This window comes from Bos indicus x Bos taurus, chromosome 23, assembly GCF_003369695.1.
Source record: "Bos indicus x Bos taurus breed Angus x Brahman F1 hybrid chromosome 23, Bos_hybrid_MaternalHap_v2.0, whole genome shotgun sequence".
NCBI lineage: Eukaryota > Metazoa > Chordata > Mammalia > Artiodactyla > Bovidae > Bos > Bos indicus x Bos taurus.
The window spans coordinates 43,829,837-43,853,268 of record NC_040098.1 but is presented as its reverse complement, the minus strand read 5'-3'; the positions used below and the strand labels follow the sequence as shown (position 1 = coordinate 43,853,268).

The window sequence follows — 23,432 nt, the reverse complement described above, 5'->3', positions numbered from 1 at the left end:
CAACTAAACACAATGCCGCATGAAGTTACACCTGGGCTGGGAGTTCTATGTGGGAGCAAATACTTAACGTCATTAAATCAACAGACAGACTGCCAGCGAGGGCGAGACACTAGGCTAGGGAGAGACAGGCCATGCTAGGGGCTATGAGGGATTCAAAAGAAGACACGCACTTTGTGGTTTGGGAGTTTTTATTCTTGACATATGAAAATACCGGGCTTCCCTTGCGCCTTAGTGGTACAGAATCCTCCTGCCAATGCAGGAGATGTGGGTTCGATCCCTGGGTTGGGAAGATCCCCTGAAGAAGGAAACGGCAACCCACTCCAGTATTCTTGCCTGGGAAATCCCATGGACAGAGGAGCCTGGTGGGCTAGAGTCTATGGAGTTGCAAACGAGTAGGACACGACTTAGCGACTGAGCTTGCTCACCCACCATACACACAGGCGTGCATGCAAATACCACTCTGGCACAAAATGCCAGGGGATTAGCTCTATAAGAGAGATGTGAGGTCACGGGCTATGGGAGCTACTAGGCGAGTCCATCCCCACCAAAGGATGAGAGATTGCTTCAGTGAAGTGTGGGCATCTGAAGTCAGCACTGAAGGGTGGGGAAAGTTGGAGAAAAGGGCACTTTAAGCTGAATAAACCTGTCACTACAGAAGGACAGTATGTTTTAGTTCAGCTGCAATATGAAGACGAAGTAGTAGGCGTTACAGTGGGAAAGGTGAGTTAGCGCCAGAGCACAGAGAGTGAGAGTTGGGCAAGGATGTCTCTCTGTAGACAGCGGGGAGTTACAGAGAGCTCAGGGGCAGAGCATGGCATGTTCAAAGCACTGCTTTAGGAAGATGGAGCCAGAAACAATGAGTCCAATGATGAGTGATGCTAAGGGGAGACGGACAATCACGTGACCAGTTAAAACGCTATTATGATATTTCAGATAAAAATATACTAAAGTCCTTACTACAATTATGAGAATGAAAGTGAAGCAGGAGGGTGGGTTTGAAATTTAAATAAAAAGATGGAATTGACAGAATGTGGCAAATTGCCAGAAAGCAGAGGAAAAAGTTTACCCCGGGTTTCCTCCCTAATGTTTCTGAGAGGACAGAGTACCTCCCAGGCAACAGGTTTTGTTTTCATGAAAATCAAACTGTTCTAATGAATGTCTTTCCTGTTAAATGCGTGAATTGAAGCCCCTTGTGATGCTGTGATCCCCGGCAGCCTACACAACAGGCAGCTTTTGGAGGATTCCTGGCTCGCCGCCTTCCTCTGGCAAGCTGTCATTGAGGAGGCTGACAATGGCGCTGGTCTTGGCGACACTGGATATCCATCCATGGGAACCTGGACTGGGACCAGCCGGCCTCTTAACTTCCAATGCACTTCATTAATAATCACACGCGGCTTTAATATTTGCTCAGCTCTTTTGAAGGCAGTCTCATGGAGAATGTCAAATAGCATTCAAGAAAGGATATGTATGTGTGTATGTGTGTGTGGTCAGCTAGAAAATAAAGTCCCAGCTCTCCAGCTTGGAAGAACAAGGGTCCCCCTGAGGCTTGTTAGTATTGAGAGTTGCCAGGAGGTGGGAAAAATCCAGAAGGGAGCAGAGGCTCTGTGAGTTCCTGTTCACCAGGCAAGACTTTTTTTCCAGGACTAGATTTTATTGTCTTGGGTTTTATTTACTAAAGAAAATGATTTTTCCTTACAAAAGTCCATCCAGTCTGGTCTTTGCTACTGTCTCAGTATCATTTCTGTCACTGGCTCTTGAACACCCTGAATTCTGGCCACACTGAATCAAGGGCTCAGAACTTGATACCCTGGCTCAGCATCTTTAGCGCCTCACATCTGCTGCTTCCTCTACCTGCAATGACCTCCTTCCTTCATTATCTCAAGATAATGGGAAACGTACCTCCTTGGCGGAGAAGGCAATGGCACCCCACTCCAGTACTCTTGCCTGGAAAATCCCATGGGCGGAGGAACCTAGTAGGCTGCAATCCATGTGGTCGCTGAGTCGGACACGACTGAGCGACTTCACTTTCACTTTTTCTCTTTCATGCATTGGAGAAGGAAATGGCAACCCACTCCAGTGATCTTGCCTGGAGAATCCCAGGGGCAGGAGAGCCTGGTGGACTGCCGTCTATGGGGTCTCACAGAGTCGGACACGACTGAAATGACTTAGCAGCAGCAGTACCTCCTTGGTGGCTGTCAGTACCTGAAGCCTGATCTGCAGACTGCTACAGAAGGCTCACCACCTGAGCTACGGGTGTGCTCAGTCGTGTTTGACTCTTTGGGACCCCATGCACTGCAGCCTGCCAGACTCCTCTGTCCGTGGGATTTTCCCAGGTAAGGAGACTGGAGTGGGCTGCTATGGTGGGTAGCTATTTCCTACTCCAGGGGATCTTCCCGACCCAGGGATGGAAACCAACCGAGTCTCTTGTGTCTCCTGCATTGGCAGGCAGGTTCTTTACCACTAGCGCCACCTGGGAATCTCCCATGCTACCATTACCGAGACTCTTATCTGCCCTGTGCACGCTGCCTTCCCTCACAGCTGGGCTGCCCCTTCTTCATCTCTGGATCCCTGGCCTTGCTCAGAGATTGCACATGGAAGGAATAAAACCTTTGAATTAGCTAATATTCGTCAGCAGTAAGACAGGCTAGTGTCTTAGTGGAGTATTCTTCCCTTGATGTATCTGTCCTAATTTTTTTTCAAAAAAAGCTGTGGCTTTTCTTTTTATTAGAGGTTGATCTTTTTGGCACCTTTCCTGGTCTTTGTCCAGCCCTCTACTGACTTAGATTTCTATGTGTATTCTGGTACAGCCCTTTTGTTGGTAAGGTCAAGAAGTCACTCAAATAAGATCAAGGAAAAGAAAAGATTCTTATGAGGATGTGGCGATTTTACAGCAGCCAAGGGTAGAAAGCAGTTTATGGCTGGATCTCTGTGAGCTAGAACCCGGCACTGGGAAGCCGGCCAGATCAGAACCGACTCACCAGGTGTTTGCTGAGTGTCTGGCCATGCCGGTGTTGTTCTAGAGGTGGAAGGTGGTCAGTCTGAAAGGGCCAGGCAAGTCCCTGTGGTCTGGAAGCTTGCATTCTAGAGGCAGAGGTGGTGGGAGACACACATATGAATGAACGACAGTTTTAGAAGGTGGCGTTTTGAAAATATTAAAAGAGGATGCTGATATGATGATGAGAAACTGGGTGTTCTTGCAGATTGGTCGGGAAAGCCGTCTTTGAGTGGGTGACGCTTTAGTGGGTGGCCGAAAGACACGAGGGAAGGAGATCTGGGCAGGGGACTCAGACAGGAATAGACTTGATGTATTCAGACAGCAGAAAGCAAGCCCGTGAGGCTTTAGTCTCTTAGCAGGTCACACAATGATGTCTGTTTCTCTGTTTGCAGTAGCTTGTCCTTCTCTGGCCCTGGGATGAACATGGCGGTCTGCATTGGCCGTGCATCATATATCCCAGCTTTGTCCACTTCCACCTACTCGTCCCCCACTCTTCTTTCAAGAGAGAGAATCTAATTGGCTCAGGTGACCTCCCTCAGCACAGAACCTTTCATGGCCAGAAACCTAGAAGGCATTCTTGGCACAGTCCTCTCCTCCATGACCTGGAGGAAACCTTCTGAAGAGGTTTCTGTTCTTCTTCTAAAATGCCTCTTTAATCTTTTTACTTTTCGCCATTTCATCTGTCACCACCCACCCGGTCCAGCTCAAAATCATCTGCCACTTGCTCTAGTAAACTGATACACATGTGAGTTTCCCTGTTTTCATCTTGCTCACCACAAATCCATTCTCCATCAACCAGAGGGATGTGCAAAAAGCTGCTAATTGGGGAGATAGCCTCGTTTACGATTAGAAGCTGAAGGGTGGCTTTTTTAAGCCTCTACCTCCTGTTGGGAAATTTGATACACCTCCGGGTTCTCTGGACTGTCGGGTTCTGGGAACGGTATGGAGGCAGAGACATGGAGAAGCACACTTGCCACCCACTATTTTGGAACTCACAGTCAGCTCACTCTTGTTAGTGTAGCCTTGATCTTGTTCCTTGTTCTAATAACTGTTCTTCCTCCCCGTGAGCGCCCTCACATTGGCCCTCACTTCCTTCGTGGACGACTCGTGGGCACCGCCATTAGTAGCACTGACCATCGCGTCACTGAGAGATCTTGCTTTGCCACTAGAATAGATTCTTTCCCAGAGCTGCTCCTGTACCTGATGTTGCCTGATTTAGGAAATACAGATAGAGGACACCCAGTTAGATTTGAACTTAGGATAAACACATAAAAATGTTTTCGTATCGGATCAGTTCAGTTCAGTCACTCAGTCGTGTCTAACTCTTTGCGACCCCATGGACTGCAGCACGCCAGGCCTCCCTGTCCATCACCAACTCTCAGAGTTCATCCAAATGCAAGTCCATCAAGTCGGTGATGCCATCCAACCATCTCATCCTCTGTTGTCCCCTTTTCCTCTTGCCTTCAATCTTTCCCAGCATCAGGGTCTTTTCCGATGAGTCAGCTCTTCGCATCAGGTGGCCAAAGTATTGGAGCTTCAGCTTCAGCATCAGTCCTTCCAATGAATATTCAGGGTTGATTTCCTTTAGGATGGACTGGTTGGATCTCCTTGCTGTCCAAGGGACTCTCAAGAGTCTTCTCCAACAGCACAGTTCAAAGGCATCAGTTTTTGGCACTCAGCTTTCTTTACAGTCCAACTCTCATGTCCGTGACTCCTGGAAAAACCATAGCCTGGACTAGACGGACGTTTGTTGGCAAAGTAGTCTCTGCTTTTTAATATGCTCTCTAGGCTGGTCATAGCTTTCCTTCCAAGGAGTAAAGTACTGGCATGTCCCCCAGATTTCGTGTCCTGTATTTTACCTGGTCACTCTATCCTGCCCTTTGTCTGGAGTTCTGCCACCCTACTGAGCAGAGTTTGTCTCTCTCCCCTCTGCTTGAACTACCCTGTCTGGCCACAGTAAACAAGCCTACAAGTGGGTACTTCCGGTCATCTATGCCTGTCTAGCAGAGCAAGGTAAGCTCTCAGAGTGAGGGTGAGGTTTCAGTGGAAGGGTCCCGAGCCATCTTTCCTTCCCTGTGTTGTGTGCCTCATCCACGGAGAGCCTGTCTGGTCACAATATCCATGGCTTTGATGGCACAGAGTTCTTCGTTTATAATGTTCAAAAGAGCTAGTCACAAAGAAGGCCTTTCACATCATTTTACTATTCTAATGATGTGTACAGCACAGGGTTTCCTTTTGACACCAATTCTAGTCTTTCACTTCAAAAGTGTTACAGCATTAGAGTTGCACAGAACCTTTGATCAATGAGCTTTACTGAACGATCTAATTTAGACTTAGGAAATCCTTTGCCGCTAACAAGAGCAGCCTTCAGTACCCTCAATTTATAGGCGAGGAAACGAGAAACAAATCATTTCCAGTCTGCTGAGAGCTATGTCAGGGATCAATAAGTAAATGACATATGAATTTAAAACATCATGTTGAACTGGTTAATATTCTGACACACTTTTTGCCACTGGAATGAGATAAGCTATGAGTGTGGGTAAAGTCTGACACCAGGGAACCCTGAAAAGAGGTGTGAGGCTCTATTAATGACTCAAAAAAAGGAAGCAACATCTTTAAACTGTGACATTTTTAAACACAGCTCCAAATTAATTGATTTAAAACAAAACTTATTTAAACCAGATTAAAGCACATCAAAAGTTAACTTTAATGGGATCTGGTCGATATCAAATTATACTTTTGGCTGAGACATCATGTGGAATCTCTCCATAGGGAGCTCTTGGCAAAGAACTATGATGTATTTGTTTAACTCTCTGTTTCCCTGCCATTTTCCCCACTGGCACAGAATATGTATATATTTTTAATTGGGCTGCACAATACACACCAGAGCTAAGAAATGATAAAATGGACAGTACTTCTCAATCCTATCTACTTTTGCCTGTATCCTCCAGGATTTTTACAGGATACATTTCTTTAATCAGCAGCCAGTTTCTCACACTGAGGTTGATATGTCAGATAGCTCAGTAAATACATTGCTACTTTCAAGTACTGAATTTCAAAATTCATTTTATCTTTGTGGAATGGATTGCAATGAAAAATTAGTCCTCCTGTAAGCAGTTATGGGTCTGTTTGACATTTGATGGGCTTCCCTGGTGGCTCAGATGATAAAGAATCCGCCTGCAGTGTGGGACACCCAAGTTCAATCCCTGGGTTAGGAAGATCCCCTGGAGAATGGAATGGCTACCCACTCCAGTATTCTTGCCTGGAGAATTCCATGGACAGAGGAGCCTGGCGAGCTACAGTTCACTGAGTCATAAAGAGTTGGATATGCCTAAGTGACTAACACTTTCACTTTGGCATTGGTAGGAAACCTGACTAGAGCCATTTGGGGATGCATAGCCTTTCGTCAACCAACACTTTACACAAAATGCTCCTTTCAAGCTGGGTGACATTCCTGTTGCTTGTTGGATTTTTTTTATGTCTCCAAGAAATTCCCAGTGATGAAGGAATTGATGCACAGAGCTCATTTCAAGTTAGGTGACATTCTTGTCATCTGGTTGGATCTTTCTTTCTCCAAGAGATTCACTCTGATAAAGGAATTGAGAATGTTAATTGAGCATCTTTTGGAGACTCTGAAACATACGACTGATGATGTAACTGAACATTTTTGTTTATTTTTAAATGGATTAAAATATCTCCTTGATTTTGATAGTAATTTTATAACCAGTTCAGGGGTGAGGAGGGTTAAATTTCATGTCTCAGTCACAGTGCCAATCAGCTTACTTAAAGGAAGATGAAAAGATTTGTTATGACTAACCAGACAAATTTAGACTAACCAGAATTGAAGATTAATAGAATAGTGACAGATCTGACAAAGTATAATAAAAAAAATAGTTAAAATTTATTCAGCATTGTATATGATCAGACATCATAATTAGAGTTTTCCACACATTCACTTATCTCGTTCTCAAAATAACTCAGTGAGGTAAGTACTATTATGGGACCCATTTAACAAATGTGGAAACTGAGGACCAGATGTATTAAACTGCTTGCCTGGGTCATATAGCTGATACGTAGGAGAGCTGGGATTCAGGCCCAGGTAATTGAACTTTAGTGCTTGTGGTAAAGTCTTTCTAAAATATAAACAAATGAGCTAGTTTTATCTCTAACATTTGTCTATGTTTAACATTTTCAATAAGTAAAAAATATTTAACATAAATTGCTATGACACATGTATGAAAACATTAATGTGAAAATTATATCTTGTTTTAACTAAAAGTTAACTTTGGATTTCCTGCTGATTTTTAGCATAAACACTAGCTCTAAAACAGAGCAGTCCAATATGCCACTTACATAATTTAAAATTTTTTAGTAAGCATGTTAAAGTGAAAAGAAACTGTACTAATTTTAATTAATATGTTTTATTTGACCCCATATATTAAAAATGTTATTTCACCATGTGATCAATATAAGGATTATTAATGAGATATTATACTTTTGGGCGGAGAAGGCAATGGCACCCCACTCCAGTACCCTTGCCTGGAAAATCCCATGGATGGAGGACCCTGGTAGGCTGCAGTCCATGGGGTCACTAAGAGTCAGATATGACTGAGCGATTTCACTTTAACTTTTCACTTTCATGCAGTGGAGAAGGAAGTGGCAACCCACTCCAGTCTTCTTGCCTGGAGAATCCCAGGGATGGGGGAGCCTGGTGGGCTGCCGTCTGTGGGGTGGCACAGAGTCAGACACGACTGAAGCGACTTAGCAGTAGCAATACTTTTGGGGGGTTATTGTTCCAAGTGTTTGGAATCTGGTGAGCATTTTGCACTTACTGAACAAGTCACTTTGGACTACATGGTATGAGTGTGCCAAACTTATTTACCTGATGGACAAACAAGTTGTTTCAATTTTTTGCTAATAAATAATTGCTGGAATGCACATCCTTGTAAATCTATCATCGTACACTTGTGTATTTCCGCATGACAAATTTCTGAGAATTGAGCTAGCCAGGAGAAAGGGATGTACATTTAAAATTTTGACAAATACTGTCAGACTGCTTAAGAGCCTGTGAGAAGTCCTTGTCTCTGGACTTCGTCTGGAATCACCAATGTTCCCAGTACAGGAAAGAGGCCAGTTGTTCTGAGGAACAGGCTGTTTCTATTCACCCTAAAATGAATCTTCTATTTTCATTAATTAAAATGTGTGGCTTCCATTGGTAATAACCTTGTTTTCCTTTATGGCTTCTCAGATAGGGAGCAAATCCAGAAAACATCAGCTACCCTGGGGTTTTATTATGTTATTGACATTCCTTTGGTGATTCACAAGTGCCAGAAAATAAATGCCGCGTTCCCCGGGGTCTAAACGAAGACACTGTAGGTCCTAGGTTTAATCACTGATATTTCAGGAAAACATAGGATGGGGTGATGACTCACCCCGGTGGTAGCTGTCCTCCAGCTCTGTCCTTCAGAGGAAGTATTACTGTGACCGTGCTAGTACTTTTCCCTCCCTCTCCAAGAATTTCCATAGGAGAGGATGCCTACCAGGTGCCAAGGTCAGCCTCACCCTTTCATCTTCCCCGGAGCACCACGACCTGCAGTGCACGGCTCGGGGGCTTGGCACAGAGAGAGCGAGCGAGCCCGCGCTCAAGGTAGGCGCTTAAGCGGTCACGGCCAGTAGCCGAACAGTAGCAGCAGCAGAGATTCACAAGGACAGCCTCCAAGTTGTTTTAGCGTGAGGTTACAAGTGTATCCAGTGTTTAAATTAAAAAAACAAAAACAAAAACACACACCAAAAAACACGAAGCCCCCTTCTCTCTTCTCTTACTGGAGCCCCCCACGAAACATACGGATTTGGGTGGAGCGAGCCCAGACCCGTCGAGGCGCAGCTCGGTCAGGGCGGGAGGCGGCGGGGCGCCGGAGCCTCTTGGCAGCGCCGGGCTTCTGCGGCAGCTCGCAACAGATGCACCGGGACCAGTTGCTCCACACTTTATCTGTTTGCACCGCTTTCTCCTCTCTTCAGTGAATTTCCATGTTGAGGGCACAGCGCCAGAGAGGAGAAAGGTGGGGTGGTGGTGGTGGTGGTGTGGTTGGTGGTGGTGGGCTTTGGGAATGTCCAGTGTGCGAAGCCAAAGAGGGTGCCTACGGGGGATGCCAATAGGCATCGGGCCCGGGGTGGGCTCCTTTCGCCCCCTCTTCCCCTCTTGCTGGGGCCAGACGAACGTTTTGGGCCCTTGAGAGAGGGGCGTGTGCGGTGGTGGCGGCTACTTGTGGGGTGGTGGGGGGTTGGGGGTCGGGGTGGTCCTTGTCCCCTCGGAGCAGCCAGACTGGGAAGAGGAAAGGCGGGGGTCCCGGACCCGGGATGCCCAGGGGTCCTCGCAGGGCCCGGGATGGGGGCCCGCCCCCCCGGCGGTTGCCATGGTGACGCAGGGTCGGTGGCTCCGCGCCGTGGAAACAAAGCCGCCCGCCCGCTCCTCGCCCGAGCTCCTCCTCCGCCGGCGCCTCCCTCCCCTCCCGGGCGCCGCCGCCGCCGGAGCGGCTCCCCGGCCCGCGCCGCCCGCCGCCGCCGCCGCCGCCGCTCACACACCCGCTGCCGCGGCCGCCCGCGGGTCAGGTGAGGCGAGCGCGCCGGCCGCCCGGGGGTTGGCGGGGGCGGAGGCTCGGGCCGGGCGCCGGGGGGTGGGGACGGGGGGCGTCCACCTGCCGCGGGGAGCGGGTCTCCGGGGAGGGGTGCGCCCCCGCCGGACAAGGTCTCTCCGCCGGGCCGCCCCGCAATCCCGGACGGCGCCCCGGGGCGCGGCGGCGGGCGGCAAACTTCGCGGCGGGCGCGCCCGACGGGCCCGGCCCGTCCCGGTTCCGCTCGACCGAGTGCGGGGCGCTGGGGTGCCCGGAGCCAGCGGGGTGCGCGGGGTGAGGCCGTGCGGAGAGGCGGGGGTGGTACCTGTCTACGTTATCCGTCCTTCTCTGTCTCTTTTGGAGTGTTAGCGAGGCTTTTTTGGCGGGGGGGTGGGGGTGGGGCGGGGGGGGGGAGACAAAAAGATACGAAAATATTTCCCTCTGGGACTTTGATGTTGCCGAGTTGATCCTCTTTGAGGGCGGGATGATGCCATAGGTCGCCAAGGGAACAAATGAGACTTTATTATTATTATTATTATTATTTTAAAACAATCTCTGAAAAGTGAGCCCAGGTTTCCATGCCTGGGACGGGAGCATTTTGAGGCGCTTTTAAAGTTCCCTGGGCTTTTGAACATCAGCACCTTTATCTTTGGAATGGGTGCTGGCACTTGTAACTAAATGGGAGAGGTAGCCTGGGATTCCTTCTGGCAATACGAGAGTTAACAGGACCAGTACTTGTAGATTAGATGCTTGGCACCCGTGTCAGCGCTGTTGTTTCTGGAAGGCAATGTGTTCTTGCTTTAAGGAACTGGAAATGCCTTTTTTTTGGTTTGTCTATGTGAGGAAGCAAACCAAAGCACCTCTGAGGGCAGGTGTCTGGGCGGTGTTTGCGTCTATTTATGAGTGTGGTGAGAGGGTTACGATCGGTTGTCAAGGGCATAGGGTTACTGGATGAAGACCTGCTCAAGTTATGGGTAGTCTCCTCCTTTCTCAACGGGCCCCAACCTTGCCATCATTTCGTGATATTTAGTTTGTAGCAGACCTAGAGTAGATTAAAAATAGAATTGTGAAGACTTAGATATCATCTTTAGGTGTACTTATGTGGAAGAAGACAGTTTTCATTTTTAAGAAGCTGATCAGTGCAGAAGGAAATAAGGTATTTGTTAATTTTTTTGAAATAGGGGATAATAGGAAGATATTGAATTGTATACCCAACTTAGCAAAATAATCTTTAAGTTGGAAGAGGTCAGAGAAAATTTTATGGAAAGCAAGAAATTGTATTTTTGCTTAAAGGTAGTCAATGAGAAGAAACCATTGGCACTGATCATTTTGAATTGCAGTTAAGTTGATTAGAATTATGGATATTAAAGCTACTTGAGGTGTCAGACATAAAGTGATTATCTGATACTTCTCTCTTTTGGGATTTCAACACCTGTTAGCTGGCTGATTACTAGGTTTCTGAGTCTGTTCATATTTGCTAGTAATTTTAAGTAATGTCACTTCATTAGAAGATTGTATTGGAAACTATTAAGAATTGAGTTGCAGCAACAATTTGCAGATTATTTCACAATTGGTTTTGTTATTAAACTGAATCTTAACCTGTAGAGTGATTCACAGACACTCTGCAATGATGGTAGTGAAATGGTACATTGATTAAAATGAAGTTGATCTGTTTTCAGAAGATAACCAGGAGAGGAAAAATAAGCATTTTTTCACTTGAGCATGAAAGACAACTAGGATGAATATTGAGGCCTTGTCCTGTTCTATAGACAGAATATCGTTTCATGTTTTGTGCTAAAAATAATTAGTTTTGTGTTCTTTCTGAGGCAGCAACAGTACAGCGTTATTCATACCTTTGTTAGCAAATCCAACATTCAAGTGCAAGGATTCTGGACCTGCTTTTCAGCTACATGGGCCCCTCACTATGAGTTCTAGTCTGTGGTCCTTGGTTTGGATTCTGAAGATTGGTGATAGCCAGTGTTAATTCAGCACAGTGATAACTCGTGTTTTGCCTTTGCTACTAGCTCACCCAAGGCACAGGATTCAATATAGTTTGGCATCTTTAAAGCTGGATCACTTTCTGCCAAGAAAATAAAGTCAGTAAACATCAGAAATAAACAGGCATATATTGCAAGCACAGCTTTGTCCTAGTGGTTTATTTACACAAGCTCTGAGGCAAGAAATGAAGCTTTTGTCAGTGAAGTGAAAAACAATAATTTGGCATATTTATATATGTTACTAGCATCACGAGGTATGTGCATGACCAAATCAGTTCAGTTGCTCAGTCGTGTCCGACTCTTTGCGACCCCATGAATCGCAGCACGCCAGGCCTCCCTGTCCATCACCAACTCCCGGAGTTCACTCAGACTCACATCCATCAAGTCAGTGATGCCATCCAGCCATCTCATCCTCTGTCATCCCCTTCTCCTCCTGCCCCTAATCCCTCCCAGTATCAGAATCTTTTCCAATGAGTCAACTCTTCGCATGAGGTGGCCAAAGTACTGGAGTTTCAGTTTTAACATCATTCCTTCCAAAGAAATCCCAGGGCTGATCTCCTTCAGAATGGACTGGTTGGATCTCCTTGAATGAAAGCCAAAAAAAAAAAAAAAAAAAAGCTGTGATATCTATAGAAGCCCCTTAGGAAATGCAGATGGGAGTGTGCAGTAGGTCCCTGGTTGAGATCGGCCACCTGGTGGAAGTAGGGAACAGCACAGAGCATCCTTAGGTGTAATATGCCAGTTGTCACCGGCTCATTCATAGTAGTAGAAATCTTTTGCATTTCTAAGCTTCAGAGCCTTAAAATTAGAAAAGTCTCAATTTTGTAAAATTATTTTATAATTTTGTAACATCATAATTTTATAGTCTTAATTTAATAATTAAAATAAAACCCTGGTCCTAATTTTTGGTATACGTTGTAAAATTTGGTCTGATAATTATAAACACAGCCTGAAGAATTCTGTAACTTGACTTAGCGAGCATGTCCAAAGAGATAAAAGGAGTCAAGAAATGTTCTCATTTAAGTCAGATTAACATTGTTCTTGTGCCACTGAAAGTCATATTTTTAACCATATGAGCCTGCACGGGCAGCATTAGGCCGTTGGAGGCTTTGTTGGCTGTTTCTGGGTCAGTGTTCTCCAGCAATTTCTAGCTCTGTGATAACGTGATGACTGGTTGGTAATTTAGCGTCTCGTACAACGTGTTGTAGCATTTGTAAAAGTGTATTTGTGAAAAAGATGATAGTTTTTTAAAACATAATTTCTTCACTGCCAAAACACTTGGATTTGGATTTGTGGCTGGGGAGAATAATGTTAGCCCTGGGACTTCAAGGAAAAAATGCTGTAAATGTAAGGTATTGTCAGCTGACCTGCTGTGTGTGGTGAGTATTGATTGTAACCACAGTGCTGAGAAAAGGCATGGGAATCCATGCTTGTGGTGATAGGAAGGGGTGTTTGTGCTACGGACAGTTAGTAGAGATTGACAGAGGCTGAGAAACTTCTGTGGGCGTGTGTTTCATTTTTTTCCTGCTCTCAGTTAAAATGAGGGTAAGATCTCTTAAGCCATTTTGTAAACCACTTTACAAAATGGGAAATGCATATATTTATTCAGTCTGACACAGAATTGGAGTGTTATAAACATAGTTCGAGATCAACGCTTGATTTCCATATGTGCCAGTTCTTTGTAGCAATTATATAGAATAGTTTTGGACATCAGTCAGCAAATGTTTATCAGCTGATTCCTTTTCTTTATTCCATATTGCTTGATAAAGTCACCTGAGATTTTATAGTTGAGGAATTACTTGTTTTCCAACTATTACGATTATTCTTATTATATGTGTAACTCATTGTTTATGATACCTAATACCCAAATATTCTATGTTAGCCTTCCTTTTCTTATGGGGAAAAGTTACCAGTTAATTCTTTAATGCTTTGTAAGTAATTTTATACCCTCCAGGGCTTTTAGAAAATATAAGTTGGTTAATTTGTTTTTCAACCAGAATATTAGAAAACTTACTTTATAATGGTGTGTATTAAAAAACTCATAATTCATGTTATAATCTTTTTTTTTCTTTTTAAGCTTTCTTTATTTTACATTGGAGTATAGCTGATTAACAGTGTTGTAAGAATTTCAGGTGGATAGCAAAGGGACTCAGCCATACATGTACATGTATCCATTCTCTCCCAAACTCCCCTCCCATCCAGGCCATGTTATAATCCTTAATTTCACATTCTGGACATGTACAAAGGTCGTGTGGTGGATAGGAAAATCTGGAATCCTGTTAGGTGATGAAGTGCTGTTTTCCCTAACTGCCTAGATCTAGATCTCTGCTTCTTTACCTCATAACCAATTGAAGTGAAAGCCAAAGAATCTCAAGATGGAGAGTTCGGTGAGTTAAAAAGTATTGTTCAGTCACTAAGTCGTGTCTGACTCTCTGCAACCTCATGGACTGCTGCACACCAGGCTTCCCTGTCTGGCACTATCTCCTGGAGTTTGCTTAAACTCATGTGCAATCCAACCATCTCATCCTCTGTCACCCCCTTCTTCTCCTGCCCTCTATCTTTCCCAGCATCAGGGTCTTTCCCAATGAGTCACGTCAGGTGGCCAAAGTATTGGAGCTTCAGCTTCAGCATCAATCCTTCCAATGAATATTTAGGATTGAATTCCTTTAGGATTGAGTTGTTTGATCTCCTTGTTGTCCAAGGGATTTGAGATTAATATATACTGAGACCTTTCAGGACCGGGTGAAGGGGAGGAAAAAGATGGATGACACAGATCATCTCTTCAGCACCTTGTGGTCCAGAATCCTAAAGCAACTCCCCAGCGAGTGTTTACATGGTTTCCAGAGACTGATCACTCCTACAGCAGAGAGGCTGTTCTGTTCACTTACCCCCACTTTTCCTTACAACCGAGTAAAAAGTGACTCCCCTGAACTGGGATGTAAGTGCACTTTTAATATTATAAACCACAAGTTAGGACATAAGAATAAAGATTTCCACATGATTATAGTGTATAATTGGTCAGGAAAAGTGAAGTCACTCAGTCATGTCCGATTCTTTGCGACCCCATGGACTGTAGCCTGCCAGGCTCTTCCGTCCATGGAATTTTCCAGGCAAGAGTACTGGAGTGGATTGCCATTTCCTTCTCCAGAGGATCTTCCTGACCCAGGGATCAAACCCGGGTCTCCCACATTGCAGGCAGACGCTTTACCATCTGAGCCACTGGGGAAGCCCATAATTGGTCAGGGAGAGCAGTTAAATAGCCAAGACAGTAATGGAGCTTGAAAAGAAAACTATGGGTTTGTCCCATGTATTTGGGGGTGTTTAAATGAGAAATTGTTTCTCTGAGTATCAGTCTATTGTGAACCATCTTCCCTCTGTTACAGTCATAGCTGTTCAAGGAAGACATGGCATTTTACACAATTTTATTACTACGTGATGTGTCAGGCAGAGTTGAATTGAAGGACAGATGATTACTCAAACTCCTGAATTGTAAATCTCTAATGAAAGGTTTCTGTGTGGTCTCATCTGGCATTTTGTCTTGTTTCATATGGCTTCGTTAGACCCTGGTTAGCATGATTGCAGTTCCATCTCTTTTCTATCAGTCAAATCCTTGCAAGTGCTTCTTAATGGCCAGGCGCTTTTCTGAATACTTCACAAATATCAATCTATTTAATCTTCTTAAGAACTCTGTGAAGTAGGTACTACTGTGATCCCCATTTTAAGAAGGAGGAAACTGATGTGATCTTTCTGTTATATTATTCTAAAAGTACAGAGGCTTCCCAGGTGGCTCAGCGGTACAGAATCCACCTGCCAATGCAGGAGACACAGGAGACACGGGTTCGACTCCTGGGTTGGGAAGATCCCCTGGAGGAGGAAATGGCAACTTACTCCAGTATTCTTGCCTAGAGAATTCCATGGACAGAGGAGCCTGGTGGGCTACAGTCTATGGGGTCATAAGATTGGAACATGACTGAGCACACACAAGCACGCAGGCAAAATATGTACCAGAATCCTGGCTTCTTTATGTCAAGGAATGCAGCAAACTTTGCTTTTTAATTAACTGATATCAAGTGTAGAAATAAAGGCGTCAATTGTAATGGTACTTCGTTTTTTTCCCCTTATTTTAATAAAAAGGAACAAAACCTAAAGCCAGAATGATTTCTTCAAGAATAAAGCAAGAATTATTTCTTCATAGCATATTGTGACCTATGTCAGTATTTTCTTTACTTAAAAACTAGAACAGACTAATTTATGGAAAAGATACTTTTGAAGATAGTTGTTCTTTCACTTATTATTTGTATTCATATATTAAAAGAATGTATATTTTCGGTGGTGTTAGCTTTGCTATATACATGTGAAGGTATCTTTTACATTTGTCTATTTGGGATTGCCTTATGTGGTGTATCATCAGTCTAGGCACACCTTTTTAAAAATAATGAAATGTAGTTGATTTGCAGTATTATATTAGTTTTCAGGTGGACAGCACAGTGAGTCAGTATTTTTGCAGGTTATAATCATGGTATGGAGAAGGAAATGGCAATCCACTCCAGTATTCTTGCTTAGAGAATCCTGTGGACAGAGGAGCCTGGTGGGCTGCTGTCCATGGGATCGCACAGAGTCAGACATGACTGAAGTGACTTAGCATGCACGCATGCATTGGAGAAGGAAATGGCAACCCACTCCAGTATTCTTGCCTGGAGAATCCCAGGGACAGAGGAGCCAGGTAGGCTGTCATCTATGGGGTCCCACAGAGTGAAGCGACTTAGCAGCAGCAGGAGCAGCAGCATAATCGTTGTAAGCTACTACAAGATAATGGCTATCATTCCCTGAGCTGTAGGCTCGTCTGGTCTTTTCTCAGTAGCTCTCTCATGTCCTGAGGACCAGGTAATATTCCCTTCTCACTCATTCTCTTCCAAGAGAACTCTGTCTATACCTATTTAAAAAACAAACCAAAACCGAAAAACAACTTAGCATGTTGTTTGAAAACACATATATCTTTTTTTTGTGTGTGTGAAGTGAAAGTGAACGTTGCTCAGTCCTGTCCAACTTTTTGCAACCCCGTGGACTATATAGTCCATGGAATTCTCCAGGCCAGAATACTGGAGTGGGCTGCCTTTCCCTTCTCCAGGGGATCTTCCCAAACCAGGGATTGAACCCAGGTCTCCTGCATTGCAGGCGGATTCTTTACCAGCTGAGCCACAAGGGAAGTCAAGGAATACTGAAGTGGGTAGCCTATCCCTTCTCCAGCGGATCTTCCCAACCCAGGAATCGAACCAGGGTCTCCTGCATTGCAGGTGGATTCTTTACCAAATGTGTGCCAGACTGTAAACAAGAACTATGCCTTATTCATTTGCAAAGATAAGATAAATACAAATGTGCTTTCCTTAAATGAATGCCTAAAAGATTTTTTATGTGATATAAAAAGATTATTTTAAAGTCTAGTTCCAAAGTCAGTATTGAGGACCTTACAAGTGTCAATGTTAGGGTCTTAGGAAAGTGACTCAGGTTTCCTGCATGCGTGCATCCTAAGTCATGTTTGAGTCTGTGCGACCCTATGGACTGTAGCCCACTAGGCTCCTCTGTCCATGGGGATTCTCCAGGCAAGAATAGTGGAGTGGGTTGCCGTGACCTCCTCCAGGGATCTTCCCCACCCAGGGGTGGAACTCGCCTCTTTTGTCTCCTGCATTGGCAGAGAGACCACAGCACCATGGGGGAAACAGAGCAGCATTACTTCAGTTATCCAAGCTCCAGTGTGTCATCAGGGCGCTGAAAATCACTGTAGCTTTTAGTTATTTGAAATACAACATAAGAAATCAAAGATCATCGTTTCATTTTCAATTTATTTGGATTCCTGATGGTCATATCTTAAAAGGTTATGTATGTGTGTCTGTGGCTCACCCTGGTGGCTCAGAGGTTAAAGCGTCTGCCTGGAATGCAGGAGACCCAGGTTTGATCCCTGGATCGGGAAGATCCCCTGGAGAAGGAAATGGCAACCCACTCCAGTCGTCTTGCCTAGAGAATCCCATGGAGGGAGGAGCCTGGTAGGGAACAGTCCATGGGGTCGCAAAGAGTCGGACGCGACTAAGCGACTTCACCTCACCTATGTGTGTGTGTGTGTGTGTGTGTGTGTGTGTGTGTATACGCGACTGAGTGACTTCACCTCACCTATGTGTGTGTGTGTGTATGTGTGTGTATATATATATATATATATATCACAAAAAACTCTAGCTAGCTTAATTTTGAAGCACAAGCGGTAATCAAGATTGCCGGGAAAAATATCAATAATCTCAGATATGCAGATGACACCACCCTTATGGCCGAAAGTGAAGAAGAACTAAAGAGACTCTTGATGAAAGAGGAGAGTGAAAAAGCTGGCTTAAAACTCCACATTTAGAAAATGAAGATCATGGTATCCGGTCCCATCACTTCATGGCAAATAGATGGGGAAACAATGGAAACAGAGACTTTATTTTTTTGGGCTCCAAAGTCACTGCAGATGGTGACTGCAGCCATGAAATTAAAAGACTCTTGCTTCTTGGAAGAAAAGCTATGACCAACCCAGACAGCATATTGAAAAGCAGAGACATTACTTTGCTGACAAAGGTCCATCTATTCAAAGCTATGGTTTTTCCAGTAGTCATGTATGGATATGAGAGTCGGACTAGAAAGAAAGCTGAGCGCCGAAGAATTGATGCTTTTGAACTGTGGTGTTGGAAAAGACTCTTGAGAGAGTCCCTTGGACTGCAAGGACATCCAACCAGTCCATCCTAAAGGAAATCAATCCTGAATATTCATTGGAAGGACTGATGCTGAAGCTGAAACTCCAGTACTTTGGCCACCTGATGTAAAGAACTAACTCATTAGAAAAGACCCTGATGCTGGGAAAGATCGAAGGCGAGAGGAAAAGAGGACGACAGAGGATGAGATTGTTGGATGGCATCACCGATTGGATGGACATGAGTTTGAGCAAGTTCCGGGAATTGGTTATGGACAGGGAAGCCTTTCTGCAGTCCATGGGGTTGCAAAGAGTTGGACACGGCTGAGTGACTAAACTGAACTGAGCTGAAGTTTATACTTGCAGTTATGCATAAGCTTTTGATTATTCAAGTCAAAGAGAGCAAAAAATGGATCTTTAAAAATCATCTACATTTGTCTTTACATTGCTTTTACTATTTTATCTTCTATCTACCCCACCCCATTATAAACTCATGTTCTCACTGTCTCCATAGAAGAGTGATCAAGTGTTTTACTTTCAGGGGGCTTTTCTTATTTAAGCTATATGAAAAGCAAAATTAAATAAGAGACAGGTGTCCATAAAAGCAAGTAAGGAAACACAGTTCTGTAGGTTCTTTTAATAATAAATATTGTGATAGCTATAATTTATTGATCACTTACCTGGCACCCCAGTAGTCCATTTAGTATGTTATACAAACTATCTCTTGATCTTCACAATCACTCTTCTTTCCTCATCTATAAAATGCTAATAAATAGCTTATCCAAGATCATACAAGGTTGGTAAATTTAAAACCATCATCTGTGTGATAAGTCACAATCTGAAATTGACTATGCTTGCTTTGTTAATCGGAGAAGGCAATGGCACCCCACTCCAGTACTCTTGCCTGGAAAATCCCATGGACGGAGGAGCCTGGTGGGCTGCAGTCCATGGGATCGCTGGGAGTCAGACACGACTGAGCAACTTCACTTTCACTTTTCACTTTCATGCATTGGAGAAGGAAATGGCAACCCACTCCAGTGTTCTTGCCTGGAGAATCCCAGGGATGGGGGAGCCTGATGGGCTGCCGTCTATGGGGTCACACAGAGTTGGACACGACTGAAGCGACTTAGCAGCAGCAGCAGCAGCAGCTTTGTTAATTGCCAGTCAACAAAGAATGCCTTCCTGCTGCAGTGAACATGCATTTTAATTACCTTTGCTTTGGAAAGAGTGGCTGCCTGGTGGGGAAGATTCAGGATGGTAGGTATGGTCAGTGTTGAAGGGGGAGATGGTTCTCAGGAGGTAATCAAAACCATAGTCCTTGTTTATGCTCATTGCCTCAGACCCCCAGATAGGGTTTTGGTGTAGAAGGAGGGGGCAAAGTCTCCCCCTCCCCCAATCTATTTTTAGAATTAAAAACAAAATTAAAAGGAATTATCTTCTCTTTCCTGAGTTTATTTTGTTTTATTTTGTACTGTGCCCTGGATTCAGAATTAACGCCCCCCGCCCCCGGCAACACACACCCAAAAAGAGGCCAGATGAGATGTTGTAGGATGAAAAGAAATGCAATGAAAAGTAACTCAATACGTGTCATTTCCCTCAGGCTGGACTTCTTTGAGGGTCAGAGCAACATGTTCTCTGTCGCTTCGGGAGAGTTCCTTGTCTTAGAACGCCAGCAGCCTGGAGTCGCAAGGTCAGGATGAAGTTAGAAACCTTGGAAACTGCTCTCATTTAGGTCCCTCCCTTGTGCATCACGGGTTTTTCCTGGAATTCCTAGCGCAAACCTTTCTTGATAGTTACTGGGAAAAAAAGAGAAACGAGATTTTTCGTTAATATCTTAACAGCGTGTAAAAGCTTACCTTTTTGAACAACTAGTTATTTTTGTCAGGATGAGCTCTTTCTTTCATGTTCAAGGGCAGTCTGAGAGTCAGCAAAGCACAGTGGTTAAGAGCGTGAATTTTGATGCCAGACAGCTTGTATTTGAACTCCGGCCGTGCTACCATCTAGCTCTATGACCTTAGGGTGGTGGCTTAATAATGCTGTGCCTTCATTTCTTGACTTATAAAATGGGGAGAATATTACTTACTTGGTTGGGTTGTGAGGGTTAAGTGAATTAATATTTGTAAAGTCTTATTAGCTGTTAAGAATCAATTTTGTCTGCAGAAAGGACAATTTCGGTAATATTTTAAGTTTTTACAGGTAAAAATAAATATCGAGTTGCCTTTAAGCGTTTAAGTTACATATCTTCTTATTCTGCTTATAAATCTGCTAAATGTGAGCAATCACAATCCCTTTTTCTTTGATGAAACTTTAGTTCAAATTGAACAGATTGAGTTCCTTAAACTATCAGTCTCGTTTGTAAACTTAGTTAAATTTAAACCCTAAAATATTTTCAATTGTATATATTTATTTAATATATTTGATTTTCTTTTTAAACAAATCAGATGCTCAGTGGGCAAATGTATGATTCAAATGAGTGAAGCCTTTCCAAGTACTTAGCTCAATTTCCTTTGACTATTCCATCACTTACAAAATTAATATTTTATAGACATAGCCAAATCCTCTTAAACACTTCAATCTAAATAAATCATATGTCTAAATATAGCTCACATTTTAAGGAGAATCACATGTCAGTTTATGTCAGATTCTTTTAAACATTAAAAACGTAATAATTATGCACAAACTGTTCCAGTTAATATAAAACATATTTCTAAAATATTCTAAAAAATATTAACGTGAGTCTCATTTCCCTTGTGGTCTCTATGCTACTGTGCACGCCCAGTCTCGTCTGACTCTTTTCAATCCCGTGGACCGGAGTCCACCACGCTCCTCTGTCCGTGGAATTTTCCAGGCAAGAATACTGGAGTGGGTTGCCATTTCCTACTTCAAGGGTTCTTCCTGACCCAGGATCCAACTTGAGTCTCTTGAATCTCCTGCATTGGCAGGGGGGTTCTTTACTCCTGTGCCACCTGAGAGTCTCTGATTCTAAACTTTGTCTAGATTGGAGAGGCACTTACCCGTTAGAAAGAAGTGTATTATTTCGGGTAAGCTGGAGGTACCATTTTAGGTGAACTTTTGTTATCATCCCATTCCACATTGATTTCAAGTTACTGTTTGACTCTTTTTCATTAAAATACGGCTCCTTATGGATCACAGATTTAAGGCTTAGATACTGCACGTGGGCTGCGTACATCCTGAGTAATATTCCCGTGACCTTCGTGCACAGGCTTCACCCATTTTTTGTAGTCACCATGACAACCAGTGATTCCAAACCATGCTCTTTAGATATAGTATTGGCATTTTAATCTTTAGACGGATGCTGTCCAATATGTAATTTTACATTTCAGGTAGGCATATTTTTACTTTTGAAGGTGTCAACCCTATATTTAGCCCATGAATTTTTTGGTTTTATAAGAGAATATATTCATCTACATAGGTAAAATAAATGATATATATACTGTTTAATAGTTTAGCATATTAAAATGTCAGACATACTAACTACAGCATCAATGATATTTCCGTGAATAGAATTGGAGTTTCTTATTAAACTGATTCTACAAATACATTTTCATCAATTGATGTGTTTTATAAGCATATTTCATGTAGCAGCTATTTTTTTTAGATGGAGCCATCTTTTGAAATCAGGATAGAAAAATAAAATTAAAATAACTGTGGTTTAATTGTGGGATTTAGGTTAAATATATTGTGGTAGTGCCTTTTTTAAAAGTTATATTGAAGATTCCTTAAAAAAAAAAGTAAGATAGAGCTACCATATGACCCAGCAGTTCTACTCCTGGGCGTGCATCTAGAGAAAACTCTCAAGATTGAAAAGATACATGCATCCCAATGTTCATAGAAGCACTGTTTACATAGCCAAGACATGGAAGCAACCTAAATGTCCATTGACAGATGAATGGATAAAGATGTGGTGTATGTATATATGTACATATATATATATGCATATAGACAATGGGAAACGTCAGTTAAGTTCAGTTCAGTCGCTCAGTCGTGTCTGACTCTTTGTGACCCCTTGAACCACAGCACGCCAGGCCTCCCTGTCCATCACCAACTCCCGGAGTCCACCCAAACCTATGTCCATTGAGTCAGTGATGCCATCCAACCATCTCATCCTCTGTCGTCCCCTTCTCCTCCTGCCCTCAATCTTTCCCAGCATCAGGGTCTTTTCAAATGAGTCAGCTCTTAGCATCAGGTGGCCAAAGTAGAGTTTCAGCTTCAACATCAGTCCTTCCAGTGAACACCCAGGACTACTCAGTCCTAAAAAAGATTGAAATAATGCCATTTGCAGCAACATGGATGGACCCAAGGTTTATATTAAGCGAAGTAAGTCAGGCAAAGGGAAATATCACATGATATCACACGTGGACTCTGAAATACGATACAAATACACTTTTTTACAAAACAGAAACAGACTCACAAACAGAAAACAAACTGGCCAGGTTGGTGAGAGTAGGCAAGAGGTAAAAGGAGGGAACTTTGCATATTGAAATCCTAGAATCTGTTCTACGGAGAATATGGCTTCTAGAACAGGTAGAGTTGGGGAAGGGATGGAGTGAAGTGGGGAGGGGATGAGGGAGTGGCTGGTGAGGAAGCAGAAGTCAGATTAGGAAGACATTAAAATGTTTTCAAGCTGGAATCAAGATTTCAGGGAGAAAGATCAACAACCTCAGATATGCAGATGATAGCACTCTAATGGCAGAAAGTGAAGAGGAACTAAAGAGCATCTTGATGAGGGTGAAAGAGGAGAGTGAAAAAAGCTGACTTGAAATTCAACATTCAAAAAAATGATGATCATGGCATCCAGTCCCATCTCTTCATGGCAAATAGAAGGGAAAAAGGGGAAGCAGTGACAGATTTTATTTTCTTGGGCTTCAAAACTTCTGTAGATGGTTCCTGCAGCCGTGAAATTAAAAGACACTTGCTCCTGGGAAGGAAAGCTATGACAAGTTTAGACAGTGAATTAAAAAGCAGAGACGGCACTTCGCTGACAAAGGTCTGTATGGTCAAAGCTATGGTTTTTCCAGTAGTCGTGTATGGATGTGAGTGCATGTGTGTGTACTCAGCAGTCATGTATGGATGTGAGTGCATGTGTGTGTACT

General features: G+C 43.7%; 1 protein-coding gene across 2 annotated transcripts in view; it reads left to right on the top strand.

The window, feature by feature from the left end:
* Positions 1-8,924: 8,924 nt before the first annotated feature.
* Positions 8,925-23,432, top strand: part of RNF182 (ring finger protein 182) — a 50,925-nt gene continuing 36,417 nt past the window's right edge. The window contains exon 1 of one of the 2 annotated variants that reach the window (XM_027524827.1): positions 8,925-9,054. The gene's annotated coding sequence lies outside the window, so the exon portion shown is untranslated. Of the gene's footprint in view, positions 9,055-9,557; positions 9,605-23,432 lie in introns of those variants that run through there. The other variant, XM_027524826.1, reaches the window with a different exon arrangement.